Raw genomic sequence first — 8543 nt, forward strand, 5'->3', positions numbered from 1 at the left:
ACCTCCTTGGAGTCCTGAGTTCAAATGTGACCCGAGACACTTAACACTTAACCCCAATTGCCTCCCCCCAAAAATAACAATAATAACAAAATCTCTAAACTAGTTCCCAATTATGAGGAAAAGAAATAGTGTGAGTGGGCCCTTAAGTAATTATTATTTACAAGACACTGGTAAGTACAAATAAAAAAATTAGTTAAAAAGACAATCACTGTCTTCTGCTTCATCCCCTGCTAGGGCTGTAGGACATAAACATAGGTGAGTAAAATTATATTCACAGAGTGTGATGGAGGAAAGGGGAAGTCCGCAACAGTCCCTTCCCAGGCTTCCTAGAGAATTATTACACCTGAGCTTTCACATTGAAGGAGCAGAAGAACTATGAGGACAGATGTAAGGAGGCAGCTGGCTTGGTTGAATGCCCAAAGAGGACATGGAATGTGCAGGTTGTGGAAAACAAGCTGGCAGGGTTGTTGTGGGAAACAGGTAGTTGGAACTAAGCTAGGGAAAGCATCCGTGCCAGGCTAAGGAGTTCTGTGCAGTGACAAATCATTCTGGTGCCCATTCCCTGGCTCTGTGCTCTTATCTCCCTCCATCACCAGCTTAGCTCAGTTCAGTAGTCACCCAGCCTTCCAATGGAGGCCATAGAAGGCAAGGCAGAATCACCAAAGATCAGAGCTTCTTAAACTTTTCCCAATCTTAACCCTTTTTTACCTGAAAAATTTTATATGACCCGGGGCATATTGGTATATGAAATAAATATAGGCATATAAAGAAAGTATTTTAAAAATATAAAATCAAACATTTACTGATAATTTTTTTTTTTGGCTGAGGCAATTGGGGTTAAGTGTCTTATACAAGGTCACACAGCTGGGACGTATTACGTGTCTGTGGTCAAATTTGAACTCGGGTCCTCCTGACTTCAGGGTCGGTGCTCTATCCACTGCACTACCTAGCTGCCCCTACTGATAATTCTTAATCATAATTTCAAAACTCCCAGATTCAGTTACAAGACTCTCTGAATCAGATCCGGTGGCAGCTTCAGGGAAGACCTCTTCACAGCAGCCAAGTGGGATGGATCTGGGGTCGAAGGCTTGCATTCAAAAGCTGGCCCTCTATTATAAGAAACACAGACACAAAATCCAAAGCACAGTATGGTAAATCAATTGTTCACTGTGACGTTGCCTGAAATGTCCAAGCTGAAGAGACTTTTGTAACAAGCTTTGAAGACTTCAGTCCAAGTATAGAGAGGAGCAGGCACACTAATGTATGCAGATCAGCTAGACAGTTTTCTGAAAGTTCCTTAGGAGACAATAGGGAGCCACTGATGCCTTTAAAACCAGGGTGACCTGCTCCGTCTGCTGGAAAGGTTGCACTGGCAACTACATGAGGAGTGGTCAATAGAGGAGAGAAAAAAAGCAAGAAATCCTGTTTGTAGACTGAGGCCCTAGGACTGCACAACTTTTTATGGACAAGCCAGGACTAAGATTTACAGAACTGGCAGATCAGGGAGGGACTGCAAAGATCATCACATTCAATCCTTCATTTTACAGGTAAGGAAACTGAGGAAAGGAAGTGATTTTTGCAGGATCACACAGTGAATCAGTCACAGAGCCAGGATACACAACCTTGCCCTTTTCATCCAGCCACAGTCTTTCTGGTATAGAAACAACTCCATTAACTAAGTTTAATTATTAAAGCTCTATCCACTAACCTATATTCATATATTACACAATTTGGGGCCCCATCTTGAATTTTCTTCTCTATAATATTCAACTGTTTGGGGTAATAATGAAATGAAAGCTGCTGTGTTCTGTCTTCAAGGAGGAGAAAGTGAGGAGAAGGGGAAGGTGAGGAAGAGAGAGACAAAGACAGAGAGACAGACAGACAGAGAGAGAGAGAGACAGAGAGAGAGAGAGAGAGAGAGATTCAGATAGAGAGAGGAAGGGAGAGAGAGAGAGTTTCATCTCAGGGTCACATGATCCTTTTGATTTTTTAAAATTATCACTCAGTTCTCCCAAAATTCCCAGCCTAACCTCCCCGATTTAATCTCCCAGTCTGTGTCTTTCCAAAGATAGAAATGTGCTTGGTACACTGTAAGATCAGGGGTAGACTCAATGTCCTGTGAGATCCCAAAGTCAGATACTGACCCAGTGCCATGTGAGCTCCCAAAAGTTAGAGAGGAGTAGAAAAGAAACTCACAAGAGTAGAGAGAGCCCTAAACTTGGCATTAGAAACACTTGGATTCAGATTAGGTCCGTACCTAACTCCTTTTTTTTTTTTTTTTTTTTTTTTTTTTTAATAGCCTTTTATTTACAGGATATATACATGGGTAACTTTACAGCATTAACAATTGCCAAACCTCTTGTTCCAATTTTTCACCTCTTACCCCCCCCACCCCCTCCCCTAAATGGCAGGATGACCAGTAGATGTTAAATATATTAAAATATAACTTAGATACACAATAAGTATACATGACTAAAACATTATTTTGCTGTACAAAAAGAATCAGACTCTGAATTATTGTACAATTAGCTTGTGAAGGAAATCAAAAATGCAGGTGTGCATAAATATAGGGATTGGGAATTCAATGTAATGGTTTTTAGTCATCTCCCAGAGTTCTTTTTCTGGGCATAGCTAGTTCAGTTCATTACTGCTCCATTAGAAATGATTTGGTTGATCTCGTTGCTGAGGATGGCCTGATCCATCAGAACTGGTCATCATCTAGTATTGTTGTTGAAGTATATAATGATCTCCTGGTCCTGCTCATTTCACTCAGCATCAGTTCGTGTAAGTCTCTCCAGGCCTTTCTGAAATCATCCTGTTGGTCATTTCTTACAGAACAGTAATATTCCATAATTTTCATATACCACAATTTATTCAGCCATTCTCCAACTGATGGACATCCATTCAGTTTCCAGTTTCTAGCCACTACAAAAAGGGCTGCCACAAACATTCGTGCACATACAGGTCCCTTTCCCTTCTTTATAATCTCTTTGGGATATAATCCCAGTAGTAACACTGCTGGATCAAAGGGTATGCACAGTTTGATAACTTTTTGAGCATAGTTCCAAACTACTCTCCAAAATGGTTGGATTCGTTCACAACTCCACCAACAATGCATCAATGTCCCAGTTTTCCCGCATCCCCTCCAACAATCATCATTATTTTTTCCTGTCATCTTAGCCAATCTGACAGGTGTGTAGTGGTATCTTAGAGTTGTCTTAATTTGCATTTCTCTGATTAATAATGACTTGGAGCATCTTTTCATATGACTAGAAATAGTTTCAATTTCTTCATCTGAGAATTGTCTGTTCATATCCTTTGACCATTTTTCAATTGGAGAATGGCTTGATTTTTTATAAATTAGAGTTAATTCTCTATATATTTTGGAAATGAGGCCTTTATCAGAACCTTTGACTGTAAAAATATTTTCCCAGTTTATTGCTTCCCTTCTAATCTTGTCTGCATTAGTTTTGTTTGTACAAAAACTTTTCAGTTTGGTATAATCGAAATTTTCTATTTTGTGATCAGTAATGATCTCTAGTTCTGCTTTGGTCATAAAGACCTTCCCCTTCCACAGGTCTGAGAGGTAAACTATCCTATGTTCCTCTAATTTATTAATAATTTCATTCTTTATGCCTAGGTCATGAACCCATTTTGACCTTATCTTGGTGTACGGCGTTAAGTATGGATCAATGCCTAGTTTCTGCCATATTAGTTTCCAATTTTCCCAGCAATTTTTATCAAACAGTAAGTTCTTATCCCAAAAGCTGGGATCTTTGGGTTTGTCAAAGACTAGGTTGCTATATTTGTTGACTGTTTTATCCCTTGAACCTAATCTATTCCACTGATCAACTAATCTATTCCTTAGCCAATACCAAATAGTTTTGGTAACTGCTGCTCTATAATATAATTTTAGATCTGGTACAGCTAAGCCACCATCATTTGATTTTTTTTTCATTAATTCCCTTGAAATTCTTGACCTTTTGTTTTTCCATATGAACTTTGTTGTTATTTTTTCTAGGTCATTAAAATAGTTTTTTGGGAGTCTGATTGGTATAGCGCTAAATAAATAGATTAGTTTAGGTAATATTGTCATCTTTATTATATTTGCTCGCCCTATCCAAGAGCATTTAATATTTTTCCAATTGGTTAGATCAGACTTAATTTGTGTGAAAAGTGGTCTTTTTTGCTCATCATAAAGTTTCTGATTTTCCCTTGGCAGATAGATTCCTAAATATTTTATATTATCAGTAGTTACTTTAAATGGAATTTCTCTTTGTAACTCTGACTTGGATTTTGTTAGTGATATATAAGAATGCTGATGACTTATGTGGGTTTATTTTATAACCAGCAACTTTGCTAAAGTTGTGGATTATTTCTAATAACTTTTTAGCAGAATCTCTGGCGTACCTAACTCCTTTTATGAGAAGTCTCGGGTGAGAGCACTGGCTCAGGAGGCAGAGGTGTGTGTTCAAAAGCTTCTCCCATACTATCTGGTCTTGGTCTCCCATGCTACTTGTGTGATCTTAGATATGTCATGTACCCTCTAGAATCCTCAGAGCAATCCTTGAATATTCACTTTCCCATGATGATGCTACAGTTCCAGAGCAGAGAGAGGAAGAGGTGAATGGAGTTTAAATTGAAGGTTTGCTTTTAGATTTGTACCGAGTGTGAAGTGCAAGATCAATCTTGTTCCCTCCCTTCAAGAAACCATCAGTCTTGGTAGATAGGGAAAATCAATGCATAGGAAACAATGATACAAGCAGCGTTTGATTTTTGATGCTGGTGATTTGGTTTTTTTCTTTCCTTTTTTCTAATCAAATTAACCAAAGGTTTATCTGTTTTGTTGGGGGGTTTTCCATAAACACCAACTCTTAGTTTCATTTATTGTTCAATAGTTTTCTTAGTTTCAATTTTATTAATCTCTCCCTTCAGTTTCAGAATTTCTAATTTGGTATGTAGTTGGGTTTTTTTAAATTTGCTCTTTTTCTAGGTGTTTTAGCTGTATACCTAATTCAGTGATCTCCTCTTTCTCTATTTTATTCATGTAGCTATTTTAGAGATATAACATTTCCCCTAAGAACTGCTTTGGCTGCATGCCATAGGTTTTGGTATATTGTCTCATTAGTGTCATTCTCTTGAATAAAATTATGGACTATTTCTGTGATTTGTTGTTTGACCCACTCATTTTTTTTTTAGAATTGGATTATTTAATTTCTAATTGGTTTTTAGTCTATCTTTCCCTGGCCCCTTATTGAATATAATTTTTATTGCATTGTGATATGAAAAGAAAGCATTTACTATTTCTGCCTTTCTACATTTGATTGTGAGGTTTTTATATCCTAATATATGGTCAATTTTTAGGTAGATGCTATGTGTATTCCTTTCTGTTTCTATTTAAATTTTTCCAGAGGTATATCATATCCAGGTTTTCTAGGATCCTATTAAATGCTCTAGTTTCTTTCTTGTTTATTTTGTGATTAGATTTGTCTGATTCTGAGAAGGGAAGGTTGAGGTCCCCCATTAGATTAGTTTTGTTGTCTATTTCTTCCTGTAGCTGGCTTAAAAATATTCTCTAAAAGTTTGGCTGCTCTACCACTTGGTACATATACATTTAGTATCCTTATTACTTCATTGTTTATGGTACCCTTTATCAAAATGTACTTTCCTTCCTTATCTCTTTTAATAACATCTATTTTTACTTTTGCTTTATCTGAAATCACAATTGCTACCCCTACTTTTTTTTTTTTTTACTTCAGTTGAAACATAATAAATTCTGTTCTAGCCTTTTACCTTTACTCTGCATATGATGAAACTTAGCATAGACCTACATCTCACATCCCATACCAAAATTAAGTCAAAATGGATACATGATTTGGGCATAAAGGATGATATCATAAGCAAATTAAGAGTAAAAGGGATCTATCAAATCTTTGGAAAAGGGAGGAATCTATGACCAAAGAAGAACTATAGAAGGGACAACTTTGATTACATTAAATTTAAAAGATTTTGCACAAACAAAACCAACAAAAACAAAATTAAAAAGGCAGTACAAAGCTGGGAAAAAAATCTTTGCATCCAGTGTTTCTGATAAAGGTCTCATTTTTAAAATATATAAAGAACTGTGTCAAATTTATAAAAATGCTCAACATTTCTTTAAAAACAATAGTATTCCATTATACTCAACAATTTGTTCTGCCATTCCCAAATTGATGGGTATCCCCTCAGTTTCCAATTCTATGCCACAAAAAAAGAGAGTTGCTATAAACATTATTGTACATGTGGGACCATTCCCCTTCTTTATGATCTCTTTGGGATAGACACCCAGTATTACTGGATTAGAAAACAGGTACAGTTTTATAACCCTATGGATATAGTTCCAAATTGCTCTCCAGAATGATTGAATCCGTTCACAGCTCCACCAACAATGGATTAGTATTCTAATTTTCCCATATTCCCTCTAACACCCATCATTTTCCTTTTCTGTCCTATTAATCTGAGAGGTGTGGGGTGGTACAAAGTTATTTTAATTTGCATTTTTCCTAATCAATAGAGAGAGTATTTTCATGTGTCTATAGATAACTTTGATTTCTTCATCTGAAAACTGTTTGTTCATATCCTTTGATCACTTACCAATTAGGGAATGACATGTATTCTTATAAATTTGATTCAGTTCTCTAATATTATTTTAGAAATGACAGCCTATCTTCTTTTACTCCTATACTACTATTATGATGTTCTTTATACAATTTCTCAATTTTTTTTTTTTTGCAATGTGCTATAACCTCACACCCAGCATGTGTCTCTCCATTGCCTATTGGGTGATCCTCAATTTCTATTTTCAAATACCAGAATATTCCATGGATCACAGCCATACAACAACACTGCATGATTGTTAGCAATAAAATGATGTGCCTTTGTTTCGGAGATAATTGGGGTCACTAAAAGAACTTTGGAATTTTCCAAAGGAACTACAGCCAGCTCTCCTCCGCCTCTCAGTTCTAGGCCCAACTTACTGTCAAATGAGTTAACACATGAGAGTACTTTGCAAACCATAAAGCACTACATAAATGCTATTATTAATATTATTTCTGTTTAAGGTCTATAAACTAATGGAGGACAGCTAAGTGGCACAGTGGATAGAGTGTCAGATCCGGAGTCAAGAAAACTCATCTTCCTGAGTTCAAATCTGATCTCAGACACTTAATGGCTGTGTGACCCTGAACAAGTCACTTTACCCTGTTTCCCTCGTTCCTCATCTGTAAAATGAGTTGGAGAAAGAAAGGACAAATCACTCAAAATCTGCCAAGAAAGCTCCGAATAGGGTTACAAAGTTGGACATGACTAAAAAAGCAACTGAACAATAACTTAGTCTGCCCATTGGACCTATCTCTTAAATAAGATCCACTTGCTTTTTTGAATAATAAGGACAAACTCTTTAGAATAGTTATGGATCTCATCTAGATAGCTCTGCAGTAGTCTGGGGCCTGATCCCTGTTTGACTTGGATTCAACGTCAGATCTCTTTCATCATAATGGTGAACATTTTGGCAATCATACATTGTTCCATTTTATGTCTCACTTAATATCAATAATCAAAGGGTCTTTTAACAAAGTTCTTTCAAAGAATCTTATATATAATTCTCTATATATAATACATAATAAGATATAAAATATATATAATTCTCTTAACTGCAGGGAAAGTAACTTGTTACAGAAGAGCCTCTAAGGTAATATTTTATTTTATTATATAAAATGTTTTTTAGCATCAAAGGGAATTGCCTATTCTCCTATCTATATAAAAGTTTTATGAGCATAATCTACTTCTCACATCAAGGGCATCCTTGAAAAAGATATTAGAAGAGAACATTTTCTCAAATGATTTGCCATCACACAACTGCCTGAAAAGTTTAGAAATTATAAAATTCTTCCCATAATTATATCTTCTCACTATGTAAGACTATTCTGTTCCTCTGTTTCCTCTTTATCTATTATGTTCCTTTTGAATACAGTATACAAATCCAGAGCCTTTTTTTTTCTTTTTCTTTTGGTCGAGGCAATTAGGGTTAAGTGACTTGCTCAGGGTCACATAGCTTTTATGTGTTAAATGTCTGAGGCCAGATTTGAATTCAGGTCCTCCTGACTTCAGGGCCGGTACCAGAGCCATTTTTCTTTATTTCTTCTTTCAAAATTATATTGATGCCATTAGTTTTTATATTACAGTCAATTCTCTTTATGCTTATTTCAAATCCTACCACCATCATCCAGGAGCCATGTTCCTAACCCTACAATTCCCAATGATACCTATGAAGTCAAATTTATTTTCTCATATTAGAATCTCTCGTTCAGTTTGATTGCTTGAATTTTATAAATTTGTATATCTATACATCTGAGGACATGGGTCTTATTGCTTGGATATTGTCTCCTGTGAATTACTGGACTATAAACCCTAAATGCCTCCCGACTCCGGACTCCCTTGATTATAGTTGCTACTTTCTATGTCTAGTAGTAAATATTCATAGTTAGCTTTTATCCTTCCCCTTC

The sequence above is a fragment of the Sarcophilus harrisii genome, chromosome 2 (assembly GCF_902635505.1).
Source record: "Sarcophilus harrisii chromosome 2, mSarHar1.11, whole genome shotgun sequence".
NCBI lineage: Eukaryota > Metazoa > Chordata > Mammalia > Dasyuromorphia > Dasyuridae > Sarcophilus > Sarcophilus harrisii.